Source organism: Manis javanica, chromosome 17, assembly GCF_040802235.1.
Source record: "Manis javanica isolate MJ-LG chromosome 17, MJ_LKY, whole genome shotgun sequence".
Taxonomy (NCBI): domain Eukaryota; kingdom Metazoa; phylum Chordata; class Mammalia; order Pholidota; family Manidae; genus Manis; species Manis javanica.
Genome location: NC_133172.1, coordinates 17,440,276 through 17,459,558, shown reverse-complemented (window position 1 = coordinate 17,459,558; position 19,283 = coordinate 17,440,276). Strand labels below are relative to the sequence as shown.

General features: G+C 44.0%; 1 long non-coding RNA gene and 1 pseudogene across 1 annotated transcript in view; both read right to left on the bottom strand.

Moving 5' to 3' along the window:
- Positions 1-5,273, bottom strand: part of LOC140843032 (uncharacterized) — a 43,058-nt gene extending 37,785 nt beyond the window's left edge. Inside the window, exons 1-2 of the long non-coding RNA XR_012126803.1 lie at positions 4,873-5,273; positions 3,214-3,427 (exon numbers count right to left, since the gene is read on the bottom strand). This is a non-coding gene — a long non-coding RNA (uncharacterized lncRNA). The remainder of the gene's footprint in view (positions 1-3,213; positions 3,428-4,872) is intronic.
- Positions 5,274-6,090: 817 nt separating this feature from the next.
- Positions 6,091-11,203, bottom strand: LOC108389543 (uncharacterized protein C2orf78-like; annotated as a pseudogene).
- Between the last annotated feature and the right edge of the window lie 8,080 nt (positions 11,204-19,283).

Here is a 19,283-nt window from a genome sequence, read left to right as displayed (position 1 = left end):
GCTATTTTGACATATCAGCAATAGTTGTAATGTGATATGAAGATCTTGATTTCTATTGGTGACAAAACTACAAATATTAATACTGTGGTTTGAGGCCCATGTTCAAAATGGAAGGAAATGTTAAATTTCAACTAGAGGTTAGTAGAAGCAAGAAAAGTTTTTCCCAGCCAAGTTCATGGACCCCAAATTCCATAAATGAATCCGTGTGGGGTTCCTGGATCCCAGATTCAGAACCTCTGCACTGGAACATCCCAGTGGTTTGCACAGCTTCAGAATCATCTCTAAGTTGAGGACTCCTGGGTCTGTTAGCTCTAACCCAGACCTTTGAGTTCAGACTGGTATATCCAACCTCTACTGGACATCTCTACTTGGATATCTCATAAGACATCTTAAACTTAACACATGAACACATCAAAAAAACTCAGGTCTGAACTCTTGAATCTACCCACACCAACACTTTTTCAATGCCACTCTCCCCATCTCAGTAAACGGACCAGCACATCCTAAGTTACTCAAGGCAGAAAGCTGAGGTCAGCCTTGATACTATCTTCTTTCCAAAACTATCTGTAAGTCCTGTGGACTCTACCTCCAGAATACCAAATCCATCTGCTTCTTTCTAGGCCACCACATTCATTCAAGCTGCCAATCTCTCTCTTGAGCTGCTCTTAAGAGTTTCCTAACTAATCTCCCTGCCTTCTCTTTACACTCTCTCCATCACTTACCACGAAACAGTTAAAACCTTACTGAATACTCTTCAATGGCTTTCTGTTGCTCTTTAGAGAAAATGCAAACTCCTTACCATGGCCCATAATATCCTGTATGATTCAGCCCCACCAGCCTCTCCAACCTCACTTGGAATCATTCTCCTTCCTCTCTTGCTATGCTCCAAACACAACAATCTGCAGAACACTAAGGTCTTTGCTACCTAGGAGCTTCTGAACAGTTATATGTTTTAAATGCTCTGCTTTATGTTCTTGGCATGACCAACTCTACAAGCATCCTTTAAGTCTATTTAATTAGATACCCTTGGTTATTTTGTCATAGCACTGTATTGCTTTCATAGCATTTTCCTTATTGTGTGACTATATATTTTTTTGCTTACCCGTTTATTATGCTAATCAATTAGGAAGGTACACCAGTAAGGTCAGGGCCCATTTTGCTTACTATGTATCCAAGACCTAGAGTAGTACCAAGTAGATAGCAGGCTTATGCAATATTTATTTGTTGAATAAATATGGTCCTTGCTGTCAAAGCACTTTCTTTGTGGGGGCAACAGCACACAGAGGCCCTCAGAAAATACCTGGTAGAGTGATTCCATGATTCTACTGAACATTACCAGTGATAATTCCCCAAAGCAATTGTACCCCTAAGTCTCATTCTGAGAGAACTATCTACAAGATTACTGGAAATATACAAGAATACTATTTCTACCAGGATCAGAGTACACGAAAAAAGGAACAATAGCCAAAGAAACTCGAAGTAATTTTGTGCCCATTGTGCCTAGGAATGAAAAACTCATAACTGCAAAGAGAGGCAGAATGTAATTACAATTCTATATCAATTTATCAACTTTTAAGTCACATAAGAGAGAATAGTGACATGGATGAACTGCAAAGTATCTGAGTAAACAGGCAATAGTTCTAAACTTAAAAATAAATAAATAAATAAATAAATAAAAGACAACAGCAGTCCCTTTCTCCCGCCTCCTGTTCTTTAGGGCACTGGTTCTCAACCAGGGCAGTTTTGCCCCTCAGAATCCATGAGGTCATGTCTGGAGACATTTTTGGTTGTCACAGTGGGGGAAGAGGGGCTACTGGCATCTGGTGGGTGCAGACCAGGGACACTGCTAAAGACCCTATAGCACACAGGACAGTCCCCACAGCAAAGAATTATTCCACCCCAAATGTCAATAACACTGACAAACCCTTCCAGTAGTGTATGATGTAATTGCTACACATAAATCATCTCTGGGAGGACATATAAGAAACTAGTAAGAGTGATTGTCTCTGGGCAGGGGAAATGAGGGTTTGGGGGAAAAGAGGAGCAGTAGGGAGACTTTGATTTTTAAATATATATATTTTTATACATATATACTCACATATATATATATATATATATATATATATATATATATATATATATATATGTATATATACCCTTTTGTGCTTTCTGAATTCTGTATATGTACATGTCACTTATTCAAAAAAATAATTTAAAAAATAACCAAAAAGTGGTCAGTGTGGCTCTAGACTATAATCTCCAAAGACTACCTTCAGCCCACAGAGAATTACCAAAAGGAAAACAAAAGGAATGGGGTCTATAATGTTGAGTGAATCGTGAGTGGATAGCTAGAAAATCCAGGTTTTGTTACTCCAAAATGTGGAGCAAAGCATGTCACTAAACCCAGAGAATGGTTCCTCATTTACAGAATGAGAGGATAATGTGCCCAACTCAGAGCACACCAAACTGTGAAGACCAAATGAAGAAGGTAGAATACTCTATGAATTATTAAAAACTACACGAATACATTGTTATTATTTTTTAAGAAGGTCCTAGTATTATGAAAGAATAAGACTAAGAATGATAAATGAGACCCTTTAACATTATTCCCTTCGTAAATTACACATCATTTCATTATCACTGGGGCTTTAGGAGTTGTAAATCTTCTATTTATGCTGCCTACCTAAGATCTAAGTAACTCAGGGGAAGGTCTTACGATAAGCCACACAATCTGTAGGTGCTCAATACTTATTTGATGATTTGCATGATTACGATAAAGGTTAAAAAGAAAAAACTTCTTCCTAAATCACTCGATTTGCTACAAAATAAGCAGAGGTGAGGAATCTTGGCTCTGCTAATCTTAATAATAATTCTATGACGGGCTGCCTTAACAGAGAAAAACAATCAAAACAAAACCTGTGTAATTTAACCACGAGCTCTCTTGCCTAACCGCTGGGCCATGTGGGCACAGGCCAAAGAGGTAGGTCTCTTAACTCACGAAATTATTGAGTCATGAAAATAATACTTACGGTACCCATGTATTTGAATGTCAAGGAGAGCCAGTACATAGGAGTTGACAGTAAAAATGATTAATGCTAATGATGGTGCAAGTTCTCCAGTTTTAGCAATTCTGAGCAGAATAAATGAGCACAAGAGCAGAATGAGTGAGGCATCAGTCACCGGAAAAGAAAAAGGAAACTGGAGGTGTCTTACGTGATGTGCTTGTTATAAAGAATGAAGGCATGTTCAGTGTTGCCTTCCTCAAAGTAAATGGAGGCTATCATCTTGACTCCAGAGTGGAAGTACCGACAGGGTGGAATGTCTTCATATATTTCCACTGTGCTGCCCATCTGGGAGAGAGCCCTCACCCAGTCTTTGGGTGGAAGGCTCAGCTCACACCTCTATGGTCAAACATCAGGACCAAGTTCTGAGCAGAAAAGAAAAAACAGGTGGCATCAACCAATGGCCCCATTATGCCAGCACAGCCTAGCACACAGTGTGTTCATCCCACAAACCTCTACGTAACAAATTAAGAGAAAAATACCCTGTTATGGCTTGTATCAAATAAGGTCTCTTTCCCATGAAAAGGCTGAGACCCTCATGGAAGCCCTGATGACAAAGGTGAAAGGATAGGCAGACTCAAAAACTCAATCCCTAAGCCACAAGTAGGTGGTACAAGGAATAAAATTTACATTTCTTTCCATGCTAATCATTCCCTATCACCAGGCGGCCCTGCCCTCAGCATCATAAAAGGAGGAACAGTATTTTAAATTTTTTGCATTATTTCTCTTCCCGGATACCCACTTCAATCCACTTCATGGCAGAGTATACTCAATGAACTGTCATGATAATTGCTAAATGACAAAAGTTTGATCATTGGTAATTAATTGACAGCAATTGACATTTTTCTATGATGTCCTTTTTTCATATCTGAGCACAAGTTGAAGGAAATGGTGTGGGAATGAATGCTCAAAATTCTAACTGCTCATTAAACCACTATTCCAGTCAATCTATAACATTATATTCATCATATCAGGGCAAGGAATTTAGATCTTGAAAACAATTCATTCAAATCTATCTTCAAAGACTAAGCATCTTTGAATAACAAAAGTGCACAAGGTAACTTGCAATGCCAAAGGCAAACGAACAAAAAACCTGGGAGTTTCCCTCTCTGGGTCTCAAGCTGCAGTAATTTCTACAATCTTTCTAGATACTGTTTCTGTTAGAATCAGATTCCAACCTCTAATCAGATATGTCTACATCATTTCCAAAAAGTGTTAGGGTCCAGGACTCCAGGGTTTCCCCAGAGAACAAACCACACGGACACGGAGATGTAAATCCAAGCAAAGTCTTTATTCAGCCAGCAAGCTGGGGCCAACAGCACCTCCCCTGACACGGAGGCCGAATCCGAGCTGCCGACCCCTGGGCAACTTTAGGTATTGCTTATATAGTATCTTTACAGCCGTTACACCGAAGCCCGCGCATTTCTACAACCAATAGTTTTAAAGCACATTCCATATTGTAACCAATGGGAAACATTGTAGCCTTTTTAGGGAACGTGTCAGTTGCCTGACCGTCAATTGTTATCTCTTGCTTACCCAAGCATGTTTACGTGACTTATCACGGATCACGTCCCCAGGCTGTTGCCCACTTCTAGTTATCTAACTTAAAGCACGCGCATTTCCAAGCTTAGCCTCGGGTAATTTATACAAAAAACTGGGTGGCTCTTGCTCTAGGCAGTCAGGTTAAGTGTTATTCTTTTGATGCTCTCTACACTCCTTTACAAAAGAATCTGGGTATCTGATACACATCGAAGTACAGCACACCCTAGCATTTCGCGTGTTCAAAAATAATACAAGCTATTGAATTCACCTTGGAATTCAAGGCCCTGGGAGATGCAGCGTCCGCAGATACGGGAGGAAAGTGGCCTGAAGGGGGCAGGGGGCCAGCGGAGGGGACGCATACTGTCGAGAGGGGCCACCTGACAACTGCTTGAGGCTCCCTTTTCGAAATGCCCAAGTTGCCAACCCGGGGCAAAAACATTCAAGGTTTTCGGGTTCCTCGAGCGCGGCAGGCGGGGACGCGCTGGGCCCGGCTGGGGATGGGAGCCGCGAGGGGCCTCCCGCACGGCGGCCCGGGCAGGGCGCTGGCGGGAGGAGAAGGCTGCAGCCCCACACTCACGGCGGCCGCTCGCCTCCTCAGTCGGCCTACGCTCCTTGCCCGGCCCCCGCCATATTCCCGGGATCTTTGCCCACCTGCCCCTCGGACGACACTCTGAGCTTCCGGGAACGTCACATCCGGCGCCCGCCCCTCCCCTCCCCCGCCTGCGGATTTACGCCTGCTCTCGGCAGAATTTAAGACCCAGAGGGTAGAACCGCCGCCAGAGGAAAGTCCCGCCTCCGAGGAGCGAGCGCGTTGGCGGCCGTTTGGGTCCAGTTAGATCGAGGCGGTAGCGGGGGAACCGGACCGTTAAACGGACTGATACTCGAGCCGTTAAACTTTCCGTTTTAAAATAATTTTGATTGGGGTAGGGGTTCCTGCTAGATGCCTCTCTGCCACACACACACAAATCCAGGGTTCAAGGAGGTGTTGCTGACCCGAGTCCTGCCTCAACTACCCAGGGTTTCTAAATCGGGCGAAGGAAAACTAATGAAAATTTCCATTTCTTTGTGTTACACTCTACACAAACTTGATTGCCTGAGGTATTCAGCAGTTCCATTTACTGCCTCAAAGAGAATGTAAGACTAACTTTTTAAGGTCAGAACACCAATAAAACAGTGAAAATGAGTGTTTTTTCATTAAGGGGCACTGCGAGGTAACGGGGACACAAAGATATGTTTGACACAATACCTGCCTCTGAGAAGGTTATTTACAGCAAATTCAAACAGTGGCACTTTCTGCGTGTGAATGTGTGTATGCACGAATGTGTGCACAGCTTCTTTCCAAAATGGCCCTTCAAGACCGCTAATCATTCTGTCTCAGGAGACTTTGTATATAACCACTCTGAATCTTTATGCCTTGGTTTACAAGTTAAACTCTCTGGGGATACTCTACACCCAAGTTTTGGCAGCCTCTCTGTGTGTTTGTTAATGTGGTGACATGGCCTCTCCATCACCGTCCAGCTTAAACCCCAAGCACAGGTATTAACTTCCTCCATCAGGCCAGTGTTCAGATCGCTACTTTCTCCCACTCCCTGCTGTGTATGTTTTTCTTGGATCTCCCTGAACTGATTCTCTGTCGTCAGCTTTTCAGGTAACAGTGGAAAAATACAGTAGGTAGATACTTTTATTGTGGAAATACAGGCAATTCTTCTGCCCTGACTTTGCTCTTGGACTGCTTACCCTCTTCAGCTTTCATGGAGCTGCCTGTTGTGGTTCTTTTGGTCTTTTCCTGTTCACCGCTCCTAGTTTTGCTGGTCCCGCCTGATGCAGTTCCTGCAGATTTGCGGTTAGGAGCCTTGTCACCGTCTGCTCCTGTTACAGATGCTCACGTCTCCCCCTAAGAGACCCTCCGGGTCCTTTGGCTGGATTTTGGCCTTCGGAGCAGCACTGAGAGGCTCAGAGGCCTTATGTTTGGTCTTCCTGGCTTGACCAGAGGACCCGTTTTTGGTACGTGACCTTTCCCACAGCTGGTTTAAGTCGATGGCTCTGGTATCTTTGGCTTTGACCACCTCGGGACCTTTGGACTGATCGAGGTCTTTCAAGGAGCTGAAGAGCTGAGGGAGGTGACTGTCCTCCACCAGGGCAGCAATGTTAGCAGAACCGCCGCTCGATTCAGCCTCATTTCCAAGTGTCCCTTGGTCCTCAGGGCTCAGGCTGTTGTTTCCCAGGTTAGTGTCTTCAGAACCAGGCTGCCTCTCTTGGCCAAGGGGATCAATGCAGGCCAGGAGCTGGTGAATATCAGGGATTTGTAAAGGGAGGAGTGCATCGTCTTGGTCTTCTGTGGGGATCTGGGAGGGGAGGCATCCAGAGGCTTTGAAGGCTTGGTTTTAATATCATGCAAACTGTTGTTCTCCGTTTCTTCCTTATTTCTACCTGGAGAAAGCGCTGAGGGATTACTGGAACTCTGGACTGAAGCTGTCACTGAAATGCCTCCAGCCTCAGGTGGTGGGTTACTCTCCAGTGTGTGGATATGTCTGCTGCTGCAGGTCTTGGGGAATTCTGGACCTTGCGGCAGACAAAATGTCTGGCTTGGAGGCCGCAAACCCAGGGAAGTCTCCATCCCCAGCAAAGTCTCCATCACTACTACCAAGGAACAAGAAAGAGGTCAGTCTTTGGTAAGTGAAGTGCTACTAGACACCACACAGCAATCATGCACTGTTCAACACGGACAAGACTTTTGTCCTAGTTCTTAAGCATCATGGGCAGCACCCTGTGCTGGGAGATAGAGGAGGCAGCTTTTCCGGCTCTTACTGGTGATCACTTGATGTCACTGTTGCTCGGTTTCGTTTGTACTTGGTAAGGTTTTTGTAAGTCAAATAAAAGGTAAAAGTGATTTTTAAAGTATGAAATGTTTTACAAGGCTTAGTCTCCAATCCTGTCCACTTTCCTGAGAAGTTAAGAGCAACTCACCCCATAGACTAAAAGAGAGAATGGAGCCCTTCCTGACGAACTATATAAGCAGGGACAGATGCGTAGCCTGCTTGCTTTGGACAAGATGCCAGGACACCAGGTCTTAAATCCTGGTGTCAGTTAAGGGAGTGAGAGAAACTTAAACTGGTACTAGCACAGTAAGTGAAATAAATACCTTCCAAACATCAGGAGTAGATGAGGAAAAGGGAGTTCATTACAGTGTGGGAGTATACGGGGGGCACTGATCGGCTGGGGCCGTAAGAAGCACGGTGTCCCTTGGTACGCTCTTGGGCTTCATGTGCCTGTGGCATAGACGGCCGTCACGGCGTCCTGCCTTCCCACCTCTATTAGGTCTGAAAATGAAGAGCACTGAGAGTGGTGGTCACGAAAGTCTCAGGACTTAAACTCCACCCATCTGTGGAGCTGCGGAGAACTTGAACCTGTCTTTTGAATGCTCACCTTATTCCTCTCCCTACTTGCTGTTTGCCCTCACCTTGAAAACGTGGTTCTGTGATGGGTTGAGCAGACGCAGAGTAGTAGATTCCAGATGTGGAGCCTGGTGGGAGGGTATCTGCGGGCTGAACCTCCTTTAGCACCATCACCATTCCTGGTTGAGGGGCAGAGGCCCTCCTTCCTGTATGAGACACAGAGCCATAGGGCTGCAGGCAGGGGCCAAGTCCTCCAGATAGCAGAGGCCCCGGTGTGCCTTGATTGTAATAACGTACGCGGCTCCCTTGCTGGTAAAGAAGTGATAGGCTATGTCCCCGAATTGGCATGTGAGATGGTGTTCCCTGAACAAGGCTTGCAGAAAGTGATGGATACAGAGGGACCATGTTACTGGCATCTGAAGCCTTATCATATTGGGCCGCCATAGACATGGCTGTGTTCTGGTCAGTGACAGTCTCAGTGAAGTCTCCAAGGGAAGAGGACTTCTTTTCCGTGCTTCCTGTGATGTTCCACTCAAAACCACATGGGTAGGAAGCAGCTGAAGTGGAGAGCTGGCTCTGGCCAGTAACTCCAGACAACATGATTGTGCCAGAATGTTGGTAAAAGTAGGCACTACCCGTGAGTGGCTGGAAAGAGATGCCAGAGGCTGATGACAGTGGCCACGTCGAACTGGCGTTGGGAGCAGAGACCCTGGGGAAGTTTCAGACACTTCCTGTTAAGGAAGAAGCCGCATGGCTCCCCATGGGAAGAGAGAGCTGCAGAGAACTTGGAGTTCCAAGTAAAGATGGATTTTGGAAATTTTCTGTAGGGGAAAAAAATCAGAGCGGTTGAAAACTTTCTGTTGGAGGAGTAGCATTACCTTAAGGTCGCTGCTGTCAGGAAGACTATAATACCAACTCACGGGAGATAGCGAGAACCAGTCCGTTTCTGATGGTTCTCGGTGCCGGAGCCGTCTGGTACTCTTTGGGACTCACTGCCCGTGCTCCTAGCTTGGGCAGATGTGCGGCAGACCCAGGAGAGGGGTTCCTAATGGTTCTCTAGGCTAGAAGCAACCTTCTCCCTGCCCTTCTTCCCTGTGAGCCTGCATTAGTATCTTCTCCCATGCTATGTCCTAGAATTGAAGCATTTTAGAAGTGGGAGGTCCCTCAAGAACTGCTAACACTCCTGTGTTACAAGTGAGGAAACTGAGGCTTAGGGAGGTCAGATGGGCCTGTTGAAGTTCTCCCATTCTGGTAGTGTCATTACCAGGTTGCGGGACCCTAAGTATCTGAGGCAGTGGGAAAAACAAACAGTTGTGTGTGACTTCTGATAAGCTCGTGTTTTCTGATGCGTGATATACCCTATCTGGCCTGGCTTTCCTTCTGAGTCTACTCATGGAAGCATTTGCTTAGATCAACTATGTTCTGCCCTGCTCTGAGCAGATTTCACTCTGTGCTTCTGCTTTAATTTAAAATCTTTGATTCCTTCAACATCCCAGTCAAACTGCTCCTTTTTCTTGAGAGCTGCTCCATGCTTGCCTTCATTCTTATATTTTCTCCACCCTCTTGGTTCTTGTGGGCCTGTGCTGATGAAAACAATCTTCAACTTCCTTTCTTTGAATAGCCCAGTACTCTCCGTCCTCCCCCCCTACTTTCTCTTTTCACCTGGCTTAGATAGTAGACATTACTTTTTGAACATCATTAAATTACAACATAGTAAATCTGAACCACTAGTGGAGGGAGGCCACTACAGGTGAGACACATCTCAGTGTATCCTGCCAGTTTTCTACACCACCTTGTTTTCTCTGTTTCTGTGGAAACACTTTCAAGATGCCTCTGATTTCATTTTCTACATGGGTGCCCTTGAAGACTCAATATTGGAAAAGAAAGGGACCAGGGAGAACCAATCTGCCATCCTAATGTAACAGATGAGCAAAAACCAGATTTTCTTGGAGAGTCAATGACTTGTCCAAAGTCACCCAGCTAGTAAATGTCAAAGTCAAAAGTGATACCAGGTCACCAGATTTCTAGTTCAACACTTTCTCCCATTATTTCATGCTATTTTAAACCTGCTACTACATTTAGGGGCAAAAACATCTAATGAAAAATCTCTTAAGAGTTTCTTTCCTTACCTGACATGGTCAGAGAAGAAGAGGAAACACCAACTGTAGATCCAAGAGATGAGGAGAAGATGCTAGAGGATGTCTGAGTGGCTGAAGCCAGAGAGCACGTGTGTCCAGCACGAAGATTACCGGTCACTGGTCACTTGCCGTGCTCCAAGTCTGTTTACAGACAACTCCGTGGAAACCCCAAGATTCTACAGGTGGTGATAGGTTGGTGGGAGAATGATGTTGCAAGCAGGCAGTTTAAAGGTACGAGGTAGCCAATAGGGAGGTCAGCTTCCCAACAAGAAGACAGGATTGGGTGGAGGCAGTAGTAGGTGAGCTAAAACAACACCTAAATGGCTGAGCTCTGTGAAGGGGGAATCCTACAGGACAGGTGTGCTAGCCCCCCTGTCCCCCAGGATCTTATGTTAGGGAAATCATCTCAACGTTTCTTATAGATGTTCATTAATATGAAAAACTAATAATTACTTATAATACATTTTGTGACATATACTACCCATTTTAGATTATATGTACTGTTAATTAATATCCTTAGGAAGGAGCAGCATTTAGGTTGAACACTTACATTTGTTCTGAAATCGTATCAGTTGATCTGCTTAATGAATTTGCCGTTTTTTAGGAGCACAAGAAGGGACTGAGGAGCTCTTCTTGTAACTTGGTCCAAGAATTGGATGAATTTGTTGAGTGCACCTTGTGAGGAAAGATGTGGTCCAAGGATCTTTCCATTTGGCTTCCTGTCCTTGAACCCTATCTTCCCTGGGCTGGTAGGGGCGAAGCCAGGTTGCACTTGCATCTCTCTCTCTCTTCTGCTTTCCTTATTTTCTTCCTTATAGGCATAGTTTCTGGGACAAGCCTTGATCTGGTTGGTGTTCTGCTCATGGCTGTTACTTTCTGTCAACTTCCAGCCGCAGGGGTGCTGTTTCTCAGTGCCTGGTGCTTCGCAAAAGGAACTCTGCCCATTAGATACAAATGCCAGACAGCTAGAAGACACCGCTGATTGCAGACCTTTCCTCTTCCAGCCTTTGGTTGCAGTTCTTTTGCCATAATTTGTTACCTCTGGCTCCTTGGGCTTCACGTGCATCCTGCCATCCCACTCTTTTGTACACGAGAGGCGCTGCTTTATCTTCCCTTTTCCTTCTCACATAGTGTACCCAGTGTGGCAGAGTAGCCTCCTCGCACCTTGCAAACAGCCACTGTAGATTCTTGGATCCCAAGGATTCTCTCCCTGCCATGCTTGGGCGCAAGGCAGGCAACCTGAAGAGGAGAATAGTTAGAGAAAGAGGAGGCCCTTCCTGGAGAATAGGGAACAGGCAAGATGAACAACAGATAGAGGAAAAGAGAGATTCGTGTGGATTTTTCAGTTTCTGTGAGAAGCAAGTTGACACATTTTTGGCCTCGTGTTAACAGAAGAGACAGTTCAGTATATATTGCATATGTTTTAGGTAGCCTGGTAGTGCAGCAATTGCCACGAATTCTGTACACTAAAGAGAATAATCTTAAACATATTTTCCCTCTTTGTGTGATGTTAGAGCACCTCATTGACTCACTAACTGGCAGGTGTGTACACTATGGGTGGTTTTTAAATGCTCTGATTTTGTCTACATGGTTTCTCCTTGTCCCCCCATTTTTAAGGAACCCAACATTGTACGACATAGTGCATGTTTTCCTCTTGATGGTTGTTCTGAAGCATCGTGAACTAACCTGGCTTGATGGGTTTAGTGGAGAGATTTCAGAGGAGTCTGTGAAGGGGTCGTTTTGGTGAGTCCCAATGTGCCTGCAAACATAAGGACAGATGCCTGCAGCCAGTGGCTGGATTGCTTCTGTTTTTGCTCCCCTGTTTCGTGGAACGCATTAAAGGCTCTGTGACTGTGACGAAGTGAGGTAGGGCCAAGTTGCTAGCGATCTGTATATGTGGTGTAAGCTGGTTTGGTGGAGGAAATCTGTGGATCTATTCCTTGGTGGTACGCTTTTAGAGGTGCCTGGATTGATCTATCTGGGGACGTTTCCGGTGTGATGAGCAAGAGGTATGTGATATGAGGTGCCAAGAACGCACATTAGGATAGAGCGTAGGCGGGGCTTCTTTTCCATTTATACGTCACATACTCACTTGCAGACACATATTTCACTTGTAGACTTACTTTTCCTATTAGGAGATAAGAGATTTTCAGTGATGGAGGGTGATGCTTATCTGTGAAGAGCTTGTGAAGGGTACTGAAGTGTAGAGATAGACCTTAAGGCTAGAAATGTTTCTCACGATTTTCTCTCTAAGCTTCATATCTCAGATAGCCTTCTTTGATGATATTAGTATGTAACGTGAGGCTAATGACATATGGTAGATGTCTGTAAGCCACACCAGTCCTCTCTCTCCTCCGCTTCCTTGGGAATCAAGGGCATCGATAGGTAATGCGGGTTAGTTTGGTGGTGTAAGATTAGGGTAAGTGTGGTAAGACAGATTCTGGGAGCTGTAAAATGTTTACATATTAAAATATTCACTTCCAACATTCAATTCTATTTAGGCAAATCCTTTATTAGGCCTTTCCTGGTTCCCAGCCTTTGTAACGATTTTCTTTCCGTAGATCCAGCCTTTTGATGTTACCTGCAGGCTGAACATATCTTAAGCTCTGCAAGACTCTTAAATGTAGGAGGAAGAACCTAAAGAGCTTTGGTCTAACACTCTGGAACTTAGCATTAAGCCCTACCCTGACCTAAAGGCTTATTTTTATGGTTACGTATTGTCTTGTCCCAGAGGCCCACCTCCTGTATTTCGTACTCTTCGGGATAACGGGGAGTGTCTTGGTATGTAACGTAACAAGTCCATCCACCCCTGAGGTTCTTCCTTTCTCCATTGTCACTCTTTGATTTGATGAAAGACTGGAATCCCTTAAACCCCTGGGGTTTGGTACCTGGGGGCCCTCCCAGATACCAGTAGATTTTGTTAGTGTCAATTATTTGGTTGTTCAGTGCTCCAGATATCCCTCATTCCTATATTTTCCATTCAACTGCGTACCTATTAAGGCATTCTTTTACCTCATGTTGAATGGAGTCCCATCCAAACACCCAGTCTTTGTTAGTTCGCATTTCTGGAAACCCTGTTATGCCTCAGTCTGGATTTGCTTGTGTCAGCTGTAACTGAGTCTGCCTCTACTTGGAACTTTGTCTTTTAGCAAAACTGCAAGTGCAGGATCAATACAGCTTTTCTGGTTTCTGATAGATTTGTGTCACCGTTTGTATATTGTCATGTCTGTAGATATTTGTACCATTTGTTCTTTTTGGCTTTACAATGACTATTGGTTATCTTTTTCATGAATTCTAATATTTTATGATTTTATTCTAAAAGGGTATTTTTTCATGAATTCTAAAAGAATATTTAGCACCAAAGTTGAATTGCCTAATTGTAACTTTGCAAAACATGCTAGGCTAATTTATGTCTCTTCCTTTTCCAAATAGCAATTTACTAACATTGACCCCTTTTAATTAATATAATTAAAATTGTAAATGCTTGTGGATTTAAAATTGGTCAGAATATGACTGTCCCAGCAAGGTTAAAGCTAGTGGTCTTTTTACCCATTGATTGATTGATTGATTGATTGATTCATTCATTCATTCAATAACCCTGACTTCTGTGTCCCGCTGTGGCAGAATTCAGAGTTTTTCTAACAAGTAGAGATCCTTATGCCTGCTACTGTGTGCAGATTTCAGACTCAAGCTTCATTCTCACACCGCTCTGTTACTTCTTGATACTTTCTAAAATGTAAATACGTACTTGTCCACCTCTAGCGTGATACCTGGCACATGACAGGAACCCAAAAGAGGCTTCACTAGGAGTGGCAAGGTAGGTTCATGCAGTATTTTTGGAGAGTAGTTAGGCACTATCTCGTAAAATTTTAAGTTTGCATATCCTTGATTCCAGCTATTCTACTAGGAATTTCGTTATAATTGTATACATGCGTAGGGATGTTCACATTGCAGCCTGTCTTTAAGGAGGACAAAAAATTGAAAACAACTGAAAGTTAATAAGTATTGGGCAGATTATGTAAATGGTGGTGCTTATGATCAGTGGAGTACTTTTCAGCCATTAGAAAGAATAGAAAGGCTGTTTGCATAAACTGACCAGGAAAATCAGCGTGTAAGATAGGTTGAAGAACATATATATCTAGTGTGGTGCTTTTATATAAAACAGAGGACACAAGTAGGTACTTATATATTTAAATACATATACAATCAATGATACAAAAAAAAGCCAAAAAAAAATCAGTTTACAAGCTTAGAAAGAAAAAAATACATGTACAGCAAAAGAGCGTGTAGGCCCTTGAAAACTGACCGAAGAACCGCGCAAGGAAACGGAGGGGCGGGATGTCACTGTGCTTCCATCCGTGACCCGTGTGCTCTTTGGATTCTGAGGGGTCTGCAGGTTCATCGACCTGCGCTACCCACCGCCGGCTGAGGAGGGCGCTGTAGCCCGCAGAATCCCGTCGGCCGGCGCGGGGAATGACAGCACCGCGGGCGGTGCCGCATGCGCAGCAGCAGGAGCCGAGGCGCTGCGGCGAGAAGTCTTCCCGTCGGAAACCCAGTTGTCGCCGAGGGCGCCGGCCCGGCGGCTCTGTCGCTCTTGGCGTTGTGTGGGCGGCGTCTTGGGGCGCAGAGGAGCCAATGGCATCGTGCCCGCCACCGCTGGGGCCAGAGACGCGTCTTCTCCGGACGGCCCCCCGGCAAGAGGAAGGGTGCAGGCCACGCCCCCGAAAGGTGAGCAGCCTCGGCCCGGTGCGGGCCCGTCCCGCCCGCAGCTCCTGGGCCTCGGTAGCTGCCTGAGCGTCGCCGCCGCGCGTGGCCCGCCCGCCTCTTCCCGGGAGGCTGTGACGCTTTCGCTCCTCCGCTCGCAGGAGGTGATGTGGACAGCCTGGTTTTTTGATTTCTCCCCATCCTTCTAGACAGGAGGCGCGGGCCATGGTTCCCCGGGTGAAATAGAGAGACGGACTGCTCTCTAAGATGGGCCTGTCAGTGTTGGGGACACCCCTTACTTACCGAAATGGGGTCCGCCGCATTCCTCAAGCTGTGCTATCTTGGCACAGAAAATAGGAGTAAGAAGAGCAAAGGTTGAAAGAAAAACCCACCAGTACAACCAAACTTTTCACCGAAAAAATGTGTGTGTTGTTCCCAGGAATCGCCAAGGGCATCCTGTTGCTTTCTAAGAGGTCTCATTTGAGAAATCGGCTTCCGTATATTCCAACGATTAATTTTGAGGCTTTGCTTTTATGTTCAGTGAACCCGTCTTCCTTGAGACCTTGCTTTCCTCCGTCTCATACCTCATTCAATCCCCTTCCTTCGATTTATGTCCTGAATATCTTTTGAATCTGTCCTCTCTCCTCCACCAGCATCCTAATATAGAACTTGCCTCATCTATTTGTCCTGATGAGTGTATATATTGATTGATTCTTGTTTCCTTCCAGTCCATTCTTCACATAAGACATTTTTTTAATAGGTAACTTGGAAAGTTCTCATAAATATCGCACAAAACCATTGCTTAAGAATAAAAACAAACTCTTTTCCATGACCTTTAAGAGTCTGCATGGTCTAGAATCCCCTCTCTTTGCACAGCCCCATCTTGTGTCACTTTTGCCCTCACTTTGTATACTTCAGGAATGCTGAATTAACCTTAGTTGATTCTACATAAATCCTACCGAAGGCAGCTCAAATACTACCATTTTACTATCACTCCTAGCCTTGTTAAATGAAGTTCACGGCCCCTTTTTTATCAGGTTTTTCTTTTAAAATATGGACTTGAGGTTCACTACTGGTTGCATTTGATGGCATCCGTTGTGTTAGGACCAAAAATAAAGTGTAAAGTGAAAGAATTGGAGTTAAAGGGTTTCAATCCACATGTGTGTATTTAATGATGCCTTAGTGCTCACGATTGGGCTAGATTTCATTGGGGATGCAGGAGTTCTGGCCACCTGTGGTCTTAGATGTGTCTTATTTGTTGAGCCCTTTGCACTGTTCTGTTGCCTTGTCTGTTTTCAAGACGGGGAAGCAGGCACATCACGTAAGACACCTCCGGTTTCCTTCTTCATTTCCGGTAACTGATGCCTCACTCATTCTGCTCTTGTGCTCCTTTATTCTCCTCAGAATTGCTGAAACTGGAGAACTTGACACCATCGTTAGTATTGATCATTTTTACTGGCAGCTCCTATGTACTGGTTATCCTTGACATTCAAACACATGAGTAGCACAGAAGTATTATTTTCATGACTCAATAACTTCATGAGTAAGAGACCTAGCTCTTTGGCCTGTGTCCACATGGCCCAGCTGTTAGGCAAGAGAGTTGGTGGTTAAATTATACAGGTTTTGTTTTGAATAATGTTTTTCTGTGTTAAGGCAGCCCATCATAGGATTATTATTAAGATTAGCAGAGCCAAGATTCCTCATCTCTGCTTATTTTATAGCAAATTGCGTGATTCAGGAAAAATTTTTTCTTCTTAACCTTTATCGTAATCATGCAAATCATCAAATAAGTATTGAGCAACTACAGATTGTGTGGCTTATCATAAGACCTTCCCCTGCGTTACTTAGATCTTAGGTAGGCAGCATAAATAGAAGATTTCAGTGCAGGTGATAGGCAACAACTCCTAAAGCCCAGTGATAATGAAATGATGTGTAATTTAGGAAGGGAATAATGTTAAAGTGTCTCATCTACATTTTTAGTCTTAATCTTTCATAATACTAGGTCCTTCTTAATAAAAATAATAGTGTTTTGTATAGTTTTTAATAGTTCATAGAGTATTTCACCTCCTTTACTTCATTTGGTCTTCACAGTTCAGTGTGCTCTGAGTTGGGCGCATTATCCTCACTCTGTGAGTAAGGAACCATTCTCTGGGTCTAGTGACATGCTCTGTTCCACAATTTGGAGTAACCATACCTGGATTTCTAGCTCTTCTTTCAGGATTCACTCGACATTATAGGCCACATTCTTTTTGTTTTACTTTTGGTAATTCTCTGTGAGCTGAAGGTAGTCTATTGAGATAATAGTCTAGAGCCACACGGACCACTTTTTGGTTATTTTAAAATTATTTTTTGAATAGATGACATGTACATATACAAAATTCAGAAAGCACAAACCGGTGTGTGTGTGTGTGTGTGTGTGTGTGTGTGTGTGTGTGTGTGTGTGTATTTAAAATCAAAGTCTCCCTACTGCTCCTCTTTTCCCCCAAACCCTCACTTCCCCTGCCCTGAGACAGTCACTCTTACTAGTTTCTTATATGTCCTAGAGATGATATATGCATAGCAATTAGATCACATTAGATTTTTGATCACATACTACTGGAAGGATTTGTCAGTGGTATTGACACTTGGGGTGGAATAATTCTTTGCTGTGGGGACTGTCCTGTGTGCTATAGGGTTTTTAGCAGTGTCCCTGGTCTGTACCCACTAGATGTCAGTAGCACCCCCACTGTGACAACCAAAAATGTCGCCAGACATGACCTCATGGATTCTGAGGGGTAAAACTGCCCTGGTTGAGAACCAGTGCCCTAAAGAACAGGAGGCGGGAGAAAGGGACTGCTGTTGTCTTTTTTTTTTAATTTTATGTTATTATTATTATATTTTGAATAAAAAATTTTAGAGTTGTTTATTAGGACTGTCATTAAAAAGTGAAAGAGTCTACATTCTCCAGAGGGAATGATGTTATTTATGTATTTATTTTATTAAGGTATCATCGATACGCAATCCCATGAGCAACATTGTGGTACCAGATTCCCCCCATTATCAAGTCCACACCACATACCCCATTACAGTCACTGTCCATCAGCACAGTAAGATGGTATAGAGTCACTACTTGTCTTCTCTGTGCTATACCTCCTTCCCTGTGGCCCCCCTACATTATGTATGCTAATCATAATGCCCGTTAATCCCCTTATCCCTCCTTTCCCACCCACCCTCCCCAGTCTCTTTCCCTTTGGTAACTGTTAGTGCGTTCTTGGGTTCTGTGACTCTGCTGCTGTTTTGTTCCTTCACTTCTTGCTTTGTTGGATATGCCACAGATGAGTGAAATCATTTGGTACTTGTCTTTCTCTGGGAGTCTTATGTCCCTGAGCATAATACCCTCTAGCTCCATCCATGTTGTTGTAAATGGTAGCGTTTGTTTCCTTCTTACGGTTGAATAATATTCCATTGTGTATACATACCACATCTTCTTTATCCATTCATCTACTGATGAACACTTAGGTTGGTTCTGTTTCTTGGCTATTGTAAATAGTGCTGCAATAAACGTAGGTGTGCATGTGTCTTTTTGAAATTGGGCTCCTGCTTTCTTAGGGTGAATTCCTAGGAGTGGAATTACTGGGCCAAATGGTATTTCCAGTTTTAGTTTTTGAGGAACGTCCAAACTGCTTACCGCAGTGGTTGAACTAATTGATAATTTACATTCTCACCAGCACCATAAGAGGGTTCGTCTTTCTCCACATCCTCACCAACATTTGTTGTTGTTTGTGTTTTGGATGGTGGCCATCCTAACTGGTGTGTTCTGATATATCATTGTGGTTTTATTGATTTATTATTTTTTTTATTTTGGTATCATTAATATATACACTTACATGAGCAACATTGTGGTTACTAGATTCCCGCCATTATCAAGTCCCCCCACATACCCCATTACAGTCACTGTCCATCAGTGTAGTAAGATGGTGCAGAATCACTACTTGCCTTCTCTGTGCTATACTGCCTTCCCTGTGCCCCACCCCCCACCCCCCATACATTATGTGTGCTAATCGTGCTGTGTCTTTTTCCCCTTATCCCTCCCTTCCTCCCTGGTGCCTTTTCCGTTGGTAACTGTTAGTCCATTCTTAGATTCTGCAAGTGTGCTCCTGTTTTGTTCCTTCAGTTTTTGCTTTGTTTTTATAATCCAGAGATGAATGAAATCCTATGATACTTGTCTTTCTCTGCCTGGCTTATTTCACTGAGCATAATACCCTCCAGCTCCATCCATGTTGTTGCAAATAATAGGATTTGTTTTCTTTTTAAGGCTGACTAATGTTCCATTGTGTATGTGCACCACATCTTCTTTATCGATTCATCTACTGATGGACACTTAGGTTGCTTCCATTTCATGGCTACTGTAAATAGTGCTGTGATAAACATAGGGGTGCATCTGTCTTTTTCAAACTGGGCTC